This window comes from Copadichromis virginalis, linkage group LG4 (assembly GCF_057382275.1).
Source record: "Copadichromis virginalis isolate Kocher_CV1m ecotype Utaka linkage group LG4, C_Virginalis_male_GT1.1, whole genome shotgun sequence".
NCBI lineage: Eukaryota > Metazoa > Chordata > Actinopteri > Cichliformes > Cichlidae > Copadichromis > Copadichromis virginalis.
Window position 1 is genome coordinate 4,428,084 of NC_140621.1, and position 21,158 is coordinate 4,449,241.

The 21,158-nt window shown below is 40.5% G+C and overlaps 1 pseudogene; it reads right to left on the bottom strand.

Annotated features, from left to right (window-relative positions):
• Positions 1-17,082: 17,082 nt before the first annotated feature.
• Positions 17,083-19,024, bottom strand: LOC146710619 (uncharacterized; annotated as a pseudogene).
• Between the last annotated feature and the right edge of the window lie 2,134 nt (positions 19,025-21,158).

Below are 21,158 nucleotides of genomic sequence, written 5' to 3' on the forward strand. Positions count from 1 at the left end.
CTTTTCTTTCTAATTTTAATAAATAATTATCTGAATCTTACAACCAAAGTTTTCATCTGATGTAAAATGTATAGAAACCCATTATTGTATACAATAAATATTAAGTCAAATTTATGACCTAGTAAAGTACTTTTTCCTTTGGGCAGATACCATCTGTGCAGTCAATTCTGTTGAAGAAAGAAAGATGTTGAATCTATTTAATTATTGTAGAAAAATTATTTATGTGCATTTTTTTTAAATTTACTTTATATTTTATTTTTGCTTTTAAAATTAAACACAACAGATTTAATTGTGAACAATTACTACAGTTAACATTTTGTGAACTGTAAGCACGAAGAAAAAAGAGAAAAAAACGTATAAAAAAATCAAAAAATCAATAGAAATCAATAATCAATTTAATGCATGTGTATTAAATTGAAGTCGATTACAGTTTTTCTCAGTCGCTTTGGTGCGTTTCTCAGATCAGAATTGAAATTCTCATAACTATTAGTTCAACCTCCACAACACTCAGTCATTTGTGCACATCATAGTAGCAATTTCTCCTCTCTCTGAACAAACTGCAAATGATTTTGGACATGAATCAGTTGCTTCCATACATTTCCCTGCTGCTTTCTGACATTTCCATTTGCTTATGTCATGTCAGTCAAAAGTAATCATACCTATGGATGCTGAATAGTCATTCCCAATAAAACTAATAGTCATACATCCATTGCTTAAGTCATCACACACAAAATTGTTGAACTAGTTATCACATGCCAAATATTGGCCATCTGTCAAGCAAATCCTATACCTTTCTGTATCATTTTTCCTGGAAATGTCTCCGAAATTGAACAATTGATCTCAGGTGAATTACAGCTGTCACTCATGAGGAGGCTCTACCAAATGGGTGATTTTATGTTTACATGTATTCTACAGTGAACAAGTGACTGTAGCATATTTTTCTTTTGCACAATTCTGTAGGATTACAAACACTTCTACACAATGGAAATGTGAAACGTACGTATTCAGTGTCTCAGTTACTCCCAAGACTCCCATAACATCTACAGTGACTTTACTGCACATTTCAGATGGCTGTACAGGTAGGCCATAGTGCTGTCGTCAGCATTTTCAGGTGTCACCAATTGTTTTTGCAATGGGAAACACTGAAATTATAAACTGTCAAAGTGGAAACATGACAATGCCATTTGACTATCTTGTTCATAAAGATGGTGTCAAGACTTTTCATTTTGATGGCACTGACAGTTTCATTGACATGGATACTTGCTTTTGAGGTATGGATAATCAATTCTGTGCATGTGACGTGCTTTTGCAGGCTATCCACTAGGTTTTGCAGTTTGCACTAATTGTTTTGGGAAATGCACTAACTGCTGTGCAAATGTTAATGGTGTTCTGAGGAACGCACCAAAGCGACTGAGAAAAACTGTAAGCATTATCAGGTGGAGGGTGGGGGGAGGTGCTGGGAAGTTTATTTCACAAAACTAAAAAGTTGACACGACATGCTCTCATGTCCTTTACATTTCCTGCTGAGATATTTTTAGAGCATACAGGGGAAAAAAGAAAAGAAAAAAGAAACCCAAGCTTATAGATAGATAGATAGATAGATAGATAGATAGATAGATAGATAGATAGATAGATAGATAGATAGATAGATAGATAGATAGATAGATAGATAGATAGATAGATAGATAGATAGATAGATAGATAGATAGATAGATAGATAGATAGATAGATAGATAGATAGATAGATAGATAGATAGATAGATAGATAGATAGATAGATGAATAAATGCATAAACACTGATCTTTTTTTATTCTAATGACAATATCCCGAAAAACAGAGCATTTCCTTCCTCTGGATTTTCTCCCTGATCCATTCTTTCAGGGAATCACAGTGGTCTGTGTTTTTGTAGTTGTTTTTCCCTTCCCACATCTCTTGCATCTTCTCCATGTACTAGTACACAGTTAGGTAGGAGCTCTTGAGCTGCCACATAAATAATCTTCCAGAATAGGAAAAATTGAATAAAAATATAATCTAAAATAAAAAAAAGAAATGCATTTAAACAATGACTGGAAAAAAGAAAGTGAAGCCAAGGAAAAGGCAAATGTGAAATTGAAAGTATTTAGTTCCATTACATGCAGACAGGAGGATGTGGGTGAAGGAAGCAAAAGTACAAACACATGCACACACACATGCACATGAAGGGACTTGACAAGACTAAGGTTGAGAGATTTGACACACACGGAGAAGAGAGAGAGAGAGAAGGGAAAACAAAAGGAGACTGAAAAATATGAAAGCCAAAGCTGATGCAAAGCACTCCTGCACTCCTTACAAATGCCCCTCCTCTCAGTCAGTGATAACAAACAGAATCCAAAACCAAACCTTGGCATATATATCAAAACTGTAGGAGCAGGGGGATTTCCACTGAATGATACACAAGAGATTCCCAATATGAAAACACTAAATAGTGACATATTAAAACACTGATTTCTGTGTTTTGGTTGATGGAGATTTGACGCTTAAACTTAAACATCATTGAGGTCTGCCACATCAAGATTGCATGCACCCTGTCCTCGGTCCTCTCTACTTTCACCCAGTACATGAAATGACACACCAGAGACAATAAAACTTTGGACTTACAGTATATCCTGCAAATAAGGCATTTGCCTTTTCTGTTCAGTCGAGTTCTCACCCAACTCATCTGGATGTATGCACGCAATTTATAGCTAATGAGAGTACAGAAAGCCCAATAAGGGCCAGGTCTTAAAGCATTAAATGCCTACCTACTCCCTGTTGCACTTAAAACATTTATTTACACCATCATGGGTTTCTGTATATCTTATACCAACATCATGCATCCTGTATTACCTGTTTAAAATAAGCCATCTAAAACACTGCAACAGGCTGGTTGAGGAAGCAGGACAGAAGCCAAATGTGTTGTAAGAATAGCAAAGGCTTCTCTGTACTGACAGAGCTGACCCCAGACGCTCCTGAAAATGGTGACACCACAGAGTCCCTGTGGGCACTGCTCCTTTTGTGAAGTCATTAGAGTCCAATGAAATCTAAAGCTTGGAGGTATTACTCCTGTATTCATCTCTGTGGTGTAGAAAATCCATCTCTGTGATTTGGCTAATTGCATGATAAAGGTTAATGCAAAAAACTCCACGTGGATGCAATGCCCCATGGGCTTCACTGCTCTCAGGGCTTTTGAAAAGTCACTAACAGAACACCTGTCAAGTTTCAGTCCTCAGGGACGTTCAACATTGTTGCAACACGTTGATGATTGAAGTTTTGTGACTGGTAAGCAGACCTTTGAGAACAACACAAAAGTGCTGCTGAAACAGCTTACTGAGCAGGGTTCACATGGTCAGACTCTCCAAATTCACCTGGGACACGTGATCACGTCAGACGGCAAGTCCCTCTCACTAAGAAGGACTGCTGTGATTTAATCTATTCCAAACCACAAACAGACAATGATGACATTTCTTTGCACGACATTTTGCTGTAAATGCATACCAAACTATGCAACGTGAGTGGCTCCACTGTCAACAATGATACATGGGAGGTGGACCAACTGCACACAACAGACAACATGTGACTAATGACACGTGCTTTCACAGACCTAAAACTGACACTGCAGACTGCACCAAGTTATGGATTATCCATCATCAATCCTAGCAAATCATAGGCCCAGACAGTGGATGAAAGTAGCCTCTGTTTTATCACTGGAGCACGGGGCGACAGCAAAGGCCAGTGATGTAGTTCTCATCCAAAACAGAATCAGCAGCCAAAAAAGACATTCTAGCTTCATGTGACCTTGTGAGCTACTCCGACTCAAGACTTTTGGTACCATATTGTGTATCACTGATCCATCTACAGCAAAGACACATGACTGTATGGCAGCCTCCTCTGACCTATAGAATAACAGGTCTGGTCAGCTCAGACCAGGTGGTCTTTGCGAACTGCTCAGCATCACACAACCCAGACACTGAGTTTAGCTGGCAAATCAACTGATTTGCTTAAGCTGAATGCTAAATGATGCAGGGAATCACTGCACATCAAACCTGTAATATGTTATAAACTACAGCCATTTTTAAAGATAGAGTTGGACAGAATATGAAACCAGACCATATCTTTAACATCAAAAGAGCACAACAGAAAGCTGCCACAGACTAGGAATGTGGGGAAAACAGCAGGGACTTGCAGAACAGGCATAGTATGGCCCTCATAGAAAAAACAAAACAAAAACATGTCTACGCGAACTTTTCTCCTCATTATACTAAACTCAGGGACCAATATCAGTACTACATTAAATGTAGAGGAAGGTGTGTTTTGACTAATCTAACATCTGTGTACTGTGACTAAGTAAAATCCTGTGCAAAGAGCATGTGTGCAAAAATGGGATGCAATGGCAACAATAAAGGTCAGGATACACTTTGTTCTGCATTATCAACAAACAAAGAATCCACACAGTGGATATAAAGGAGCCATTATTTTCCCCCTGTTTATCCATGCCATATTAACCTTTGTAAAAGGGTTTTTCTTTCAATAAATCTCAGAAAACCACTGTGGTTTTAACGCTCTGTCCGTGTCCAAACCCTGTAAATAGGTAAGCTGGTAATAATTCTTTTTCATTTGCATTTCAAATTTTATTTTTAGATTAAAAGGAATGTCAGCAAAAAAGTACCAGTCCAAATGAAGACTGTGTGCCAACAGACTATCTCAGAAAATGACATGCTGGTATCACCTGATACTTATTGTTGCTCGACTACAGCTGGGATGTTTTCATGTAATGATGTAATGGTGTAAAGTAACTGGATCTTTGATCTGTATGCTACAGAAAGGAAGTTTGTCACCATGATTATTTTCTCTCCCACTGAGAAAATAGTAAAAAAAATAAAATAAAATAAAATCAGAAAGTCAAATGAGTGAAGCTTTGAGGTTGGAGTTTAACCAGAACTACTCACCATATGATAAAATATCCAAACTACCACATAATTCTTACAAGAAAAAAAGACTAACTACACTTTCCATATCCAAAACGAAACCAAAATCATGGGGAAAGGCTCAGATATTATATACAAGTTGTGGCTTCCACAGAAAAAGACACTTCAGAGTTGTCTAAACTTGTGGTATTGTGACATGAAAGAACAGAGTGGAAGGGAGATAAAGAAAATCCCCGCCTGTTCCCTTAAAACTTTCATAACTGGGTCACTCTCACTTGGCATCGGTGGGACTTTTCCAATACAGGAAAACACCTCAGTCCCCAGAATGAGAGCATGGGTATTTGCTTAGCTAGCAGCATGCCCGACCAATATTTCCACTAACCAATACAGACACTGAAAACCAATTACACATGTACTGTACATACAAATATGACACCTCCTCCACCACATTTTCATCAGTGTTTGTCAGGCTGTCCTGTGGCTATTAACCACTGCTTGGTTTTTTTGTTTGTTTAATCTTTTCCTCCCCTGGAGCGGATTTTAGAGAATATGTGCCTCCATGCTGCAGCTGCTTTCTGTGCAGCTAATCAGATCCAAATATCTAGGACTACTGTCACATTGTAAGCAGGACTGAAAGGCGTAATGTTACGTCTTACTATTGGGGAAAAGAAAAATTCAGCGCCGGTCACTTTGGTTCCCATAACAGTTTCTCCTTACACTCCTTACACTTCACTCATACAGTGGGGCAAAAAAGTATTTAGTCAGCCACCGATTGTGCAAGTTCCCCCACCTAAAATGATGACAGAGGTCAGTAATTTGCACCAGAGGTACACTTCAACTGTGAGAGACAGAATGTGAAAAAAAAATCCATGAATTCACATGGTAGGATTTGTAAAGAATTTATTCGTAAATCAGGGTGGAAAATAAGTATTTGGTCACCTCAAACAAGGAAAATCTCTGGCTCTCACAGACCTGTAACGTCTTCTGTAAGAAGCTTTTCTGTCCCCCACTCGTTACCTGTATGAATGGCACCTGTTTGAACTCATCAGCTGTATAAAAGACGCCTGTCCACAGCCTCAAACAGTCAGACTCCAAACTCCGCCATGGCCAAGACCAAAGAGCTTTCGAAGGACACCAGGAAAAGTATTGTAGACCTGCACCAGACTGGGAAGAGTGAATCTACAATAGGCAAGCAGCTTGGTGTGAAAAAATCAACTGTGGGAGCAATCATCAGAAAATGGAAGACATACAAGACCACTGATAATCTCCCTCGATCTGGGGCTCCACGCAAGATCTCATCCCGTGGGGTCAAAATGATCATGAGAACGGTGAGCAAAGATCCCAGAACCACACGGGGGGACCTGGTGAATGACCTGCAGAGAGCTGGGACCAAAGTAACAAAGGTCACCATCAGTAACACACTACAACGGCAGGGAATCAAATCCCGCAGTGCCAGACGTGTTCCGCTGCTGAAGCCAGTGCATGTCCAGGCCCGTCTGAAGTTTGCCAGAGAGCACATGGATGATACAGCAGAGGATTGGGAGAATGTCATGTGGTCAGATGAAACCAAAGTAGAACTTTTTGGTATAAACTCAACTCGTCGTGTTTGGAGGAAGAAGAATACTGAGTTGCATCCCAAGAACACCATACCTACTGTGAAGCATGGGGGTGGAAACATCATGCTATGGGGCTGTTTTTCTGCCAAGGGGACAGGACGACTGATCCGTGTTAAGGACAGAATGAATGGGGCCATGTATCGTGAGATTTTGAGCCAAAACCTCCTTCCATCAGTGAGAACTTTGAAGATGAAACGAGGCTGGGTCTTCCAACATGACAATGATCCAAAACACACCGCCCGGGCAACAAAGGAGTGGCTCCGTAAGAAGCATTTGAAAGTCCTGGAGTGGCCTAGCCAGTCTCCAGACCTCAACCCCATAGAAAATCTGTGGCGGGAGTTGAAAGTCCGTGTTGCTCGGCGACAGCCCCAAAACATCACTGCTCTCGAGAAGATCTGCATGGAGGAATGGGCCAAAATACCAGCTACTGTGTGTGCAAACCTGGTAAAGACCTATAGTAAACGTTTGACCTCTGTTATTGCCAACAAAGGTTATGTTACAAAGTATTGAGTTGTATTTTTGTTATTGACCAAATACTTATTTTCCACCCTGATTTACGAATAAATTCTTTACAAATCCTACCATGTGGATTCATGGATTTTTCTTTCACATTCTGTCTCTCACAGTTGAAGTGTACCTCTGGTGCAAATTACTGACCTCTGTCATCATTTTAGGTGGGGGAACTTGCACAATCGGTGGCTGACTAAATACTTTTTTGCCCCACTGTAAACCTTCATGCATTTTTAAACAATGTCTTTTTATTAAATGTTTTTCCTTTTATATAAACAGAAAGAAAAGAGAAGGATTACAGATGATCTGTACATTCGGTTTAAGTAGCCCGTACATTTAGGCTTTGAAATAAAAGGGGGGGGGGGGGGGGAGAAAAAAGGGAAATAAAGAGAAGAAAAAGAGCGAAATATAAACATATGTATGATATTTGCCAAGGTAACATAATCCCTGCAAAATAATCCCATTCATTCCCACCCAGGTCACTGCCATAGACCTGTCCACTGTATTTCCACATCTGACATAAGAGAGTTTGCTGAAAAATTCTTATAGATTTTGAAATGCATCAATGAAAGGACCCTGCACACTTCCACATCCAGTTCAAGAAAACCTTTCATTTGATGCGGTTAGGGGACAAAAACAAAACACTTTGAATGGCACAACTGGAGTCTCTCCTTATACTGTAGATTTTTCTCTGAGAAGAGAAAATATTCCTTTTTTAAAATACCAAATAATGTTGCATTTTAGACAAAGTGTGGACAAAATTCAAGTAAGAATATGCCAAAATCATTTAAAAGTTCAGTTTTATAACTTCAGAACATGATTAATCCTGTTTAATCAGCTGTTAAATTGGTTGCTGGGAAAGGAAAAGACCTGTCATACCATCTTACTGTGATGTTCCTTTTAACCTGCAGTAGTTTAGAGGACAAATTATTTTGTGCACTCTCATTTCCATCCTGAATGTGAGAGCAGTGGCAGCACTTTGCAAATAATAAATAATAGGATGCAGTTTCACGCACCTCCTGCCATTGAATAACATGCTGGGCTTCCTCTCTGTCAGGATGTCAGTGGCTGGGGGAGATATCATGGAATAAAAAAATTACGTCACATTTTTGGTCTTGAAAAATAAAAGGGGGGGTGACATGTGCTGCTCATGAACGTAGTCACTACTGCAGTCCCAGAGTGGAGCCACAGGTCTTAGACAGGAAGACTTAATGGCATCTGAAATCCTTCAATTGTTTCCACTGACACAGATCAACATTTTTATAGTTGTAAATGCTGCAACGGCCTTCAATATTTTTATTAAAACACTTGCAAAGGCAGAGGGAGCAGTACAGAAACACTGTTTTACTACTAGCATAGAGAAACTGGAACAAAGTTCATTAAAAAGAAAAAAGAAAACCAGACTGAAAACAACTCGAGTAAAGCACAGTTGTTTGATATCATCAGCACAGAAGTGATAAGACACCTCAGGGAACTGCCTAATTATAAGTCCTAGAGGTAACATGTACAAAAGAAAAAGAATAGGACCCAGACCTGAACCCTGCGGTACCCCACATGTCAGATCTTTAGAATGTGACATAAACCGATTCGCAAAAACACTAAAAGATCTGTTGGAGAGGTATGACCGAAACCACTCCAGAGCCAGACTGGACACACCGACTACGTCCCGGAACCTGTTAATCAGGATGGTATGATCAATGGAGTCAATGGCAGATGTCAAGTCCAAGAAAACCGTGACTGAGGATGCTCCGGAGTCAGCTGACATCATAATGTCACTAGAGACTTTAAGTAATGCGGTTTCTGTTGAGTGACTTTTACGGAAACCTGACTGAAATTTGTCATAAATTTCATGTTTTTCTAAAAAAGTGGTAAGTTGATCTGCAACTACTTTTTCCAGAATTTTCGATAATAATGGAAGCTTAGAGATAGACCTATAATTCTTAAGCTGAGTTGGATCCAAACTGCTCTTTTTTAATATCGGCTCAACAACAGCATGCTTACAGAACGTAGGGACCACACCTGTTAAAAGAGAGGCATTGCATATCTCTACAATAGAGCGGCCAATGGCAGAGAGAGCATTTTTAAACAGCCCAGCAGGTAGAATGTAATTTGCACAAGTGGTAATTTTCATTTTTTCCAGCAGGAGTGAAAGGTCATGTATGGTCATTGGGTTAAACACTGACAGTAAATGAGGGGGAGGTGGCCCAGAGACACAAACAGATGGTATTGAAGAACCAATGCTCATACGGACATGATCAACTTTATCCACAAAGAAATTCAGAAAGTCATCACTCTCAGATATAAAGGTCACAGGTACTGGGTGGACCACGGGGGAAACAATAGAGTTTATGGAGTCAAACAGTACCTTGGAATTTCTCTTGCTTGATGATATTAACTGAGAAAAATATCCTGATCTGGCTGTTTTTATGGTTTCATGTAGGGAAACCCAAAGTTCCCTAAGGTGGAGCCTGTGAACTTCGAGTTTAGTTGATTTCCAAAGGCGTTCTACTTTCCTACAGATTCTTTTGACCTTCCTTACGTCATAATTTATCCATGGATGAGCTCTTTTTGGGGAAGCAATGACAGATTTCATAGGTGCCACTGAATTTAAAATCTCCAAGCAGTGATTGTTAAAACACTGTGTAGCAACATCAGCATCAGTGCAGCCATTGATCACACAAGGGTCCAACATATTAGAAAACTTCAAAGCAACATCCTGATTTATGAACCGCTTATGGAACATGAGATTAGAAGGTGGTGCGTACAGTGGGAAGCTAAGATTAAAAGTAACACAGGAATGGTCACTCACTTATATGTCTTTAACACAGACATTAGTTATGTCTAAGCCAAGAGAAAACACAAGGTCCAAGGTGTGGCCTTTAACATCGGTGGGTCCAGAGACATGCTGAATGAAACTAAAAGAGTCTGTAATAGATAAAAAGTCAGAGGCCATGCTACAGCTAAGATCATCCACGTGGAGGTTGAAATCCCCAATCATTAAGACTTTCTCCAGTTTAATAATGGAAGATAAAAAGTCCGTAAAATCTTTAATGAAAACATCAGCGGGGTCGGGATGGCGGTAAATTAAAACACAATAAAATATATCTGAAGAACCAACCTTAAGAAGTTGTGACTCAAAGGAAGGGAAAAACTCAGTGTCCTGCACGCGAAATTGTCTCGGTGAACAGTGATCAGACCACCACCACGATTGTCCAAATGCGGAGTCCCGATGAAGCGACAGCCGACCGGGCAGAGCTCATTAAGGTGGATACATTCATGAGAAACATGAAGTCCAGACTATTACTGCTAAAAAAGCCATTCAGTACAAATGATTTGTTGGCTATGGAGCGAGCGTTTAGGAGAGCGATCTGAAGCGGAGGTGACAGGCTGACGTCATCAACAGCTGATTGACAGCAGACACCTGGAAAGAGGATGTAGTCTCCCGGTACCCCTAACTGTGGAACTATGGTCTTGTAGAATGACAGGCCAAAGTGAAAACATCCCGCATCTCCAGACTTTTCATCGCCCGTGATGAAAAGGCCACTTCAGCCACTCCATATTTACGGGTCGTACTTCCATGAATCGGACCTCTGGTGGAATATAGGAGATACCACTCTGCCGCAGACAGATTACCTCTCAGGAACATACTGCCTACCCCTGCTTACTTCGCACAGGAGATGCTACAGGAAACGGGGTAAGCAGAGTTGAGAAATATTATTCTGAAAGCAAACAATTTCAGAATAATATTCCTCAACATAAAAACGCTGTATCGTGCAGAGAAGAAGGGAGCATGATCAAGAAATGCCAAAGCCAACCCAGGACTGTTCCAAGAATGGAACAACATTCCTTCCCGAAAGTCCAGCAGCCAGTCAACCAATTTCAAGCGGGCAACTTGCAACAACTTGCAACTTGCAACAACCAATCATTTTTCCCTCATAGGTGGTTGCCAGATGGTCACAGACTGGTCTCAAAGACTGTGTGAGTGGGGACCTAGCTTAGCAAGTAACCGAACCAAACTATTTCCACCACACAGTAGAACCGTTTTCATTTCAAAGAAGTTCTACAAAGCTTGCTGAACACTGCAACTGAGAAACCAACTAACTATCAGCTCTAAATGAATTTTGTGGTTTATATCGATCATTTGGCTTAAACATAAATTTGATTCCATTATACAACACAAGCAGGGCCATTGAAATAAAGGCTCTGCACTGAGACTTAAATAATATTTGATTCACATCATACTGGAGTCTGCAAGGACAAGATGGTCAAGACATGTGCCTACATGTATGCATCATATATACTATATTCAGTGTTGGGGAGTAACGGAATACATGTACCGCCGTTACGTATTTAAAATACAAAATATGAGTAACTGTATTCCGTTACAGTTACCGTTTAAAAAGGTGGTATTCAGAATACAGTTACTTTGTTGAAATAAATCGATTACACGGCGGTACTTTTCTGTTTCATGTTGTCGCGGGTCAGGCCTGTTTGGGTTTGGTTTGACAGCTACGTTCTGTTGTTCCAGGCGGCAGCGTTACGGTTGCCATGGTTACAGGGTGACGCTCTCTCTCTGCCTAGCAAAAAGGCGCTCTCTCACCCAGGAAACACGCAGAGAGAGAGCGCCTTTTTGTTGTTGTTGTGCTAAGCTAATAGGCAGAATGCTACAGGTATAGCTCTACAGAATGTAGCATCATGGCCAGTGTAGTCCGTGCTGCAGGGAGAATGGACTGCCATACCTGTTATGTGTCTGTGAGCGCGAGGAGGGAGAAAAAGGAAAAGTACGAGCTGTCATCAAGCAGAAACGGGAGCTGGAAGCATGTAAATATAATAATAATATGCAATAATACTAAGTGCAATAATCCTTTCTGTCATCGTTGTATTTTTACTCAGTTGTATATAGTATTTGTATTTGTATTCTATTTTTATCTTATTGTATATTTATTTTATTTTATTCTACTGTATATAGTATTTTATTTTATTCTATTCTGTACAGTTGTGTACTGTATTTATTCTTATTGTATTCTAATTTTTGCCTCATAACTTTTGCACTGTCCACTTCCTGCTGTGACAAAACAAATTTCCCACGTGTGGGACTAATAAAGGTTATCTTATCTTATCTTATCTTATAACCACTGCAGCCAAGAAGAGAGCCTGACGAGCCCAGTTGTAAGTAAGCTATTAAGACTCGACTGTACACCGTGTTCGTGTTTTCCTCCGAAAACAATAAGTTCTGTTGGAGCAGCCTTTCAACGCCTCTCTCTGTCTCTCGCAAGCAGAGTTAACCCACACAACAAAGTAAAGCTATTTTTCGGCTACGAGCCCGACATGAACCCGACGTATTAGTCAGAGGTCCCTTTACTACGGTTCGGAGCCACGGACCTTCAGTAACAGTAATAAATCACACAGCAATAGTACATTCATGTAGTTGTAAAAAGCATGATAATATATTAAGCAATCCAAAGTATTCAGAATACGTTAATCTCATTGAGTAACGTAACGGAATACGTTACAGAATACATTTTGGAGCATGTAATCTGTAATCTGTAGTGGAATACATTTTAAAAGTAACCTTCCCAACACTGACTATATTAACCTGAACTGCACACAACATTCTAGTTAACTTGGCCACATCTTTAGACAAGTGAGGGCAGTTTCACACTAATCAGACACACACATCTTGCCCAGCATTCCTACCTCTGCCGGGATGTTCCAGACAAGTCTCTGAGTTTGGGGTAGAGAAGGCTCCACATCACCTTTACAGTGGCCGTCCTCAGTGTAGCCTAGCTGGAAGGCATCTGTGGCCAGCGTGTACTGGAGGAAAAAATAAATAAACAGGGAAGGAAAAGATTATTTTTAATATAAGAGTTGGCACAGCCATACTTGTAAAAATGTACATTATTATGAAAGTGGGAAAAGAAGTTGCCTTTGTTTTGTTTTGTTTGTTTTGTTTTTTAGACAGACAATACAAAAATAAAGGAGAGATGATGACTGCATGAAAACTCAACATAAGCATTTCTATATATATATATATATATATATATATATATATATATATATATATATATATATATATATATAAATTCTTTACAAATCCTACCATGTGGATTCATGGATTTTTCTTTCACATTCTGTCTCTCACAGTTGAAGTGTACCTCTGGTGCAAATTACTGACCTCTGTCATCATTTTAGGTGGGGGAACTTGCACAATCGGTAGCTGACTAAATACTTTTTTGCCCCACTGTAAATATATAAAGCATTTGTAAAAATATAACACCATAATATACATAAAACACAATTACTTAAAAGAAATCAATAAATACACAAACACTTCAACCAGTGCTTTCTCAGACTGGATGAGTAACGGGAACCGTTGGATCTGTGAGCGCTAAAATTATACTGTTACTCGAACCATCCAGTCGTTCTCTAAAATTGAACATTAGCTTTCTTAAAAGTGCTTTAAAAGTCCAAACACACACAGCTACAAACATCTGGCTGGCACTACCCCTCCAAAAGATTCTTATCGCATCATTATATGCAACATGCAGCTTCTGCATGCTACAGTGTTTGTAGGATGACCACAAGGGGGCAGTATATATCGGTGTGCAATACGCTTTAAACAAAGCCACTTTAACTGGAAGTGAACAAAAGCTGAATTTGCGTGCAGTAGCATTTGCCTGCACATAGAGCTCACACCGCTGTCTGTATATGTCATCATCATCATTCATTTTCTCAGTAATAAAGTCCCCGAGGTATTTCACCTTTTTATGAACTTCAAGAGTTTTTTGTGCCAGTTTAAACAAAGGGAAATTTAGCTGTTTATCCTGCTTGGTTCTACATATCAAAACAGCACTTTTAGCAGCATTGTACTTCATGTCATATTGCACACCATATTCAGTACAGACATTGAGAAGATCCTGTAACCCAGCACTGCTTGGACTATAAACAACCAGGTCATCTGCATACATGAGATGATTTATCAATGTTTTACCTAATATACACCCAGTGTTACAGGCTCTCAGCTGTATGGACAAATCATCAACATATAAATTAAATAAAATTGGAGACAAAATCCCACCCTGTCTAACACCATTGCTGACGCCAAAGGGGGCAGAAATACTGCTTCCCCATTTAACCTGCATGTTCTGATGAGCGTACCAGTAAGAGAGAATCCTCACGATGTATTGAGGAACTCCCCGTCTCTTCAGTTTATCAAAAAGTTTTCTGTGGTTCACTCGATCAAAAGCCTTAGAGCATGGGTCCCCAAACTTTTTCCAGTGAGGGCCACATAACTTTTCCCTTCTCTGATGGGGGCCAGGGTCAGTTTTTAACAGAAAAAGTGTGATAATCGCAGGTTTGCCGAAATGTTAACCTTTATTGTTTTCCAGAAAGCCGCACATAACCAAATATTAATAACCCTTTCCGAGATCAAATAACCCTCTTTGGGTTCTTCACAGAAAAAATTAATGTAGGAAATACTTAATAACACTATTTATGACATCAATAAATAATCAAATAACCTTCTTTGGGTTCTTCACAGAAAAAAAGTCAGGAAATATATAATAACAGTATTTCTGAAATCAATAATAACCAAATAACCCTCTCTGGGTTCTTCACAGAAAGAAAGTTTCTGTTGTGCCGTGCGCAGTGTTGGGGAGTAATGGAATACATGTACCGCCGTTACGTATTTAAAATACAAAATATGAGTAACTGTATTCCGTTACGGTTACCGTTTAAAAAGGTGGTATTCAGAATACAGTTACTTTGTTGAAATAAATGGATTACACTGCGGTACTATCCTGTTTCATTTTGTCGCGGGTCAGGACTGTTTGGGTTTGGTTTGACAGCTACGTTCTGTTGTTCCAGGCGGCAGCGTTATGGTTGCCATGGTTACAGGGCGACGCTCTCTCTCTCTCTCTGCGACTGTGTGTTTCCTGGGTGAGAGAGGCCTTTTCGTTGTTGTTGTTGTTGTGCTAAGCTAACAGGCAGAATGCTACAAGCATAGCTCTAAAGAATGTAGCATCATGGGCAGTGTAGTCCGTGCTGCAGGGAGAATGGACTGCCATACACGTTATGTGTCTGTGAGCGCGAGGAGGGAGAAAAAGGGGAGTGAAAGGTACGAGTTGTCATCGAGGAAAAACGGGAGCTGGAAGCATGTAAATATAATAATAACCACTGCAGCCAAGAAGAGTGCCTGACGAGCCCAGTTGTAAGTAAGCTATTAAGACTCGACTGTACACCGTGTTCCTGTTTTCCTCCGAAAACAATAAGTTCCGTTGGAGCAGCCTTTCAACGCCTCTCTCTGTCTCTCGCAAGCAGAGTTGACCCACACAACAAAGTAAAGCTATTTTTCGGCTACGAGCCGACAGGGACCCCGCCTTATTAGTCAGAGGTCCCTTTACTACAGTTCGGAGTCGCGGACCTTCAGTAATAGTAATAAATCACACAGCAATAGTACATTCACGTTGTTGTAAAAAGCATGATAATATATTAAGTAATCCAAAGTATTCAGAATACGTTACTGTCATTGAGTAACGTAACGGAATACGTTACAGAATACATTTTGGGGCATGTATTCTGTATTCTGTAATGGAATACATTTTAAAAGTAACCTTCCCAACACTGGCCGTGCGCAATCTTAAGCTTCAGTTGTCAGAGCAGAATCTCTTAAATGACTCATATGAGCAGTCTCTCAAAGTTCTTGTGTTCTTTCCTTATAATCCAGTTTTGTAGGTGCCAGTAGGGTAGCCTAGTAGACACCACTGTTTGCTTTCTCTCATCAACTTCCCTCTGAAAACCACAGAGCAAGCAGGCTGAGAAACCAAACTAAGTGATACAGCACCTACACAGCACAAAACATTTCAATACCAGTATGGTTGTGGAGATGGATTTTATCCCAGTAGATTTTATTATGATTATATTTGTTTATACTCAGAATAACTTATTCAAGTTTCAAAAGTGAGCTTACCTATGTACTGTATGTTCATCAGTGTGAACTGTGGGCCTGCATCTGGCCGGTGAGAAGTTGAATGTCCGGTTCCATTCTAGTCACAGCCAGTCTCAAACACTGATGCAGATGTTCATCTGTCAATCTTGATCTCATCGGAGTTTTCATGAGTTTCATGCGTGAAAAGGTTTGCTCGCAGATATACGTGCTGCCAAAAAGTGTGGACATCTTCATTGCATGTTTTTTTTATGTTAGGGTACGTGTCATTTGGGAGGGCGGCATAGAAGTCAACGAGACTGTTGGGCTTGAATGGGTCTTTCAGAACATCACAGTTCTGTAACTCGACCAGCTCAAACTGATAAAAAGGCTGGGCTTCATCGATGTCGGCAACAAAGGGGTTTTGGAAAAGACGGATTTCTTTTGCATGAACATGTAGTTGACGGAATCACACACTGAACTCCGCCTTCAGCATTTCCAGTGCTTCCACACACTTTTCAGCTGGGAACGGGACCGCTGGGTTCTCTGCAGAAAGGTTTTGGGTAGCAGGGAGATGGGTGAAGTTGTGCTTTTTCACTTGTTCCAAAAGCAGCGCTAGTTTCAACTCAAATGCAGGGAATACATGTTGCAAATGAGTTTCCCCTGGCCTTGTAGCTGCAAGTTAAGGCCGTTCAGCATTTCCGTCACGTCTGTTAAAAATGCGAGGTGCCACTTCCATTCTGGGTCGATCAGCTCTGGGACCGTTTTGCCTTTTGAATGAAGAAATGCGTTAATTTCGGGTAGCAGCTCGTAAAAACGCCTCAAAACTCTGCCGCGGCTCAACCATTGTCTAGTACAGCACATCTCCGTATGCAGATTCCAGTTCAGACGGGTCACGTTCACGTTCTGGGAAAAGTGCGGTTTAGTGTGGTTTACAATTCAAATCAAATGAGCTTTATTGACATGAGGAAACATTTCCAGAGATTCAGTCGGGCAGGCCCACTACACCCCAGTGTTCTATGGGTGCATTAGTGTCGATCGCGTGGCCAGACTGAAAAAATAATAATGCGAGGGAAAAAATAATGCATCTCTAATATTGTTCAGGGGGCCGGGACAAATGTGGAGGCAGGCCGTATCCGGCCCACAGGCCGTAGTTTGGGGACCACTGCCTTAGAGGCATTAATGAAACAGATGAGGACAGATGAATTTTTAGCCCTATACAAACTATTTCCTTGAGTGCACATATGCACATGTCAGTGCCGTGCTTTGGTTTGAAGCCAAACTGATTATCCAGAGAAGAGATGAACACACTAACTCTGTCAAACAAGATTCTTTCTAACACCTTAGATAAAATACTGGCTAGTGCAATCGGCCTGTAATTATCCAAACAGCTCACTTTTGCAGCTTTGTCCTTCATAACTGGTACCAGTAAAATACACAGCATTGAGTCTGGTAATATGCCATGAATCATAAACCCAGTGAAACAGAGTGCTAAAAGAGGAGCTAGCCTTAAACTAGCATGTTTTATATGTTCTGCAGTGATGTGATCCAAACCAGAAGCTTTATTATCAGATAACCTATGAATGGCTTCATATACTTCATATGTCCTTACACTTATTGTGTCATTACTCATGTCAAAATTGTCCTCACATCGTTCACTTTTTATACAGTTAAACAACGCACTGTAATGCTGTCTCCATAATGCTGCAATGTTATCTGCCCCAGAAACACCTTCAACAGTTGATGGTAGAGATGGTTTACAGTTATTAAGAGCTTTCACCTCTTTCCAAAAATCTGTCCTATTATTTCACAGCATTTTCCTGGCCAAAGAATCTGCTCTCAGCATTTGCTCATTTTTAGTTTTAAAGCGAGCAGCGTACTTATATCTGGCATTCGCACATTTTTTCTGTTCAAATTCTGGGCCTTGTTTAGGTCTTCCAGCCATGGCCCAACATTTATAAGCTATGCGAGCTTCATCATGGTACGTGGATACATGTTCTTTCCAGCCAGGTCTGATGTTAGGTTTCTTATGCTTGTGTTGTTTATCAAGCAGTGTACCACTTTTATACAGAGCAGTCACTATATCATCATACATGGAGCAGAGTAAATGTTTATGCACAGCATTCTTACAGGTGACATCCTTTCACAAAATAGCTTCTTTGGGCAAAGAAATGTTGTTCAGCTGTATATCGGTGTTACTATGATAAGCTAAAAAATCATCTTCACTAAATGCTGACCAGTCTAATTTTACACTGGTAGCAATATTAGCAATGTTATTTCCAGTTGTTGCTGGCATTTGTTCCACATTCACAGTAAAACCAAAAGTCTGACACAGTTACCTCATACCTAATAGTCATGTTTGCTAAAGCTGCATGTCCATCAGCTGTACAGATACGGTGGTCCAGTCATGATGTACTATGCCAGGCTTCACTTATGTATGTATAGCTGTCTGCAGGCAGTAACACTTTGGTAGGCAGGATAAGATTATTAACTTCACAAAAGTGGGTTAAATGGTCAGCAAACTGAGAACTGCTGTCTGTGAGATCAGCATTAAAATCACCGAAAACATATATACTGTAAGTATTGTTGTCTTGAATAAATCCATTAATAAAAGCCAACCTACTGAGGTAGTCTTGCTCATTTTCACAAGATTCATAGGGAGTATAAATATTAAGAATGATAAAACTACTATTATTCTGTGTATATTGTATACCAGTACACCAGTCTACATTCAGTCTAATGGGCTTTATCATGGGGTCTATTTTTTTGTCCCAAAGCACAGCAACCACTCCACTACCTCTGACTATAGCTGTGCTGAGATCAGTTTTTGATTCCCCCACTCCCAAAAAACTTGCATTTAGACAGTTAAGTTTTCCCAGGTCCTGTTTGGACAACCATGTCTCCTGCAAGCATAAAATGTCACATTCTGCAAGCAGACTGTCCACAACAATCCGTCGAGCTTTATCCCCTGCACTCTGTCCCAAACGTAGACCACGACAGTTGTAAGATAATACCCGAATAGACATCTTCATGTTGATACATTGGTACCAGAAGGCGCAGTTATCTCCCGTGCTGGATCCACTGTGCTTGGCACCACCGTACCGGGCTTACGAGGTTCATAAAAGCGCTGGACCAGAGCCCCTTCAGGCCAGAGTTCAGGATTGTACATTTCACCCACATCATTACATTCAGCAGTAACCTTGAAAGAGCCGAACCTGCTACGTTTACTAGCAATTTTTTTGACAGGTCACATCTCTTTTGAATTTCTCTCTCAAATACAGAGCAAGAGTTTCTGCATCTACATTCAGGGCAAATTTAGTGGCAAACACGCTCACCAATTTAGTTTTCACAGTTCTGATTGTAGGGGAGACCGGGGATAGTTGTAACGTGGGTCAGTTGTAACACTTCCAGTTTCTCCAATCAGGGCTAAGTTTCAAATGATGTGATTCATCCTGTGCATGCCCAATTCAGTTCTGCTATCACAAGTGAAAAATCAGCACATTTTGTCAAACACAGACAATTTAACACGAAAAAAAAGTCATTTGTATGCCAAAAAGTAAGTTTTTCTACTTTATTTCAATTTCTAATAGCATTATCTGCTTTGCAGTTAAACTCATCAAACTTAAATTGTGTTATTTGTATGTCTATGGGGATATATTCTGTGTAGGTCTTTAGTGCTAATGTTTTAGTCGTTGGCTATAATATTAGCTAGTTCATGGCTATAGGAGTCTGGGTCAGTTGTAACAGCTACAGTCTGGGTTAGTTGTAACAATAACGCAGATGTTACAACTTACCACACTATTACTTTAACTTATATTAAACAAGTTGGGGCAACGACATCAGCAACAAGCGTTTCTTTGTGTACAGATTCCCTGGACTGTTTCCCTGGTGTGCGAGTGGATTCGTGTTTGGATTGTGTGGAGAAAGACGAGCGTGTTCCCCTGGATTTTCCCCAGAGCCCTGCCCCCCTCACCTTTTGTACATAGCACTGCCTCGCATCTGTGTATATACACTCATTGGACATTGTTCTTTAATAAATTCTCTTGTGTGCATCATCCCCGGAGTCCAGCGCGTGAGTCCACCTTGTACTTCGTGACAGTTACAACTAACCCAGACTATGGGGTTAATTGCAACATTTCACTCTTTGTGTTTGAGGCCATACCATGCAATGGGTAATTGTGCTGCAGAGAAAATAGCTGCACTATTTAATAGCAGAGACATGTAAATACTTTGCATTACATTTTTAATCCACTACCTTAAAAGAGCTCCAATTTACAGACAGAAATGTCAAAAATGTTACAACTATCCCCGGTCTCCCCTACTCACAGCTCCAGTGCCGATAACCAGTACAGGTCCAGGCCTCTTATTGTGTCCAGTGGTAGCAGCATGCATTCCTGAACCCGAATTAACCTTCTCCAGCTTGTGACGAGACTTGCCATTTTTCACAACTTTACTCCATTGTGGGGAGCATGTAAGAAGCACTGTCTCAACGGGACCCTCTGTTGTTGCAGTAGTTTCCATATTACGACCTGAGGCTGTCGTCAGAGCCTGATCTTGACCACATAGCAACATCTCCAGACAAAACGCTGACACTGTGCTTTTCCCAGTCCTTGAAGCAGCCAAAGCTCTGGCTCCCTGCCTTCCGCGCGGGCCGCCTTTACTTCGACTCCCCCACCGCTCCTCTGCATGTTTCCCCAGGGGAAAGTGGGAAGCGGTCCCCGACCCCTGAGCATTCAGAGTAACAGGCTCAGCCGGCACCTCAGACCGACACTCAAGAGCAGTCACACGTTGGTCGACCTCCACAGCATTGGTCATAACTTGCTCGCAGACATCCGCCTGTAGTTTAATTGCATGTTTTAAAGCACCCACCTCAGCACACAGCTGGTCCATTCGCCGTAGTAGACAACACACATCCATGCTGGAGTATGTAACAGGCGGCAAATCATCCAGGTGATGAAAGACAAATCTTGGGATATTCTCCCCACACTCATTCAGCACTTTAATACAGAGTTTAATATTGTGCAGAACATGAAGTGTTTTAAGAACCAAAAAAAAGTTAAAAAAAAAAAAATGTATCATGCAGATTTCATTTTGGGACACTTTGGGCTCCTTAGTAGACACAGTATTTATCACTAGTGCTCCCGTCTTCTATCGGCTACTTTCAGC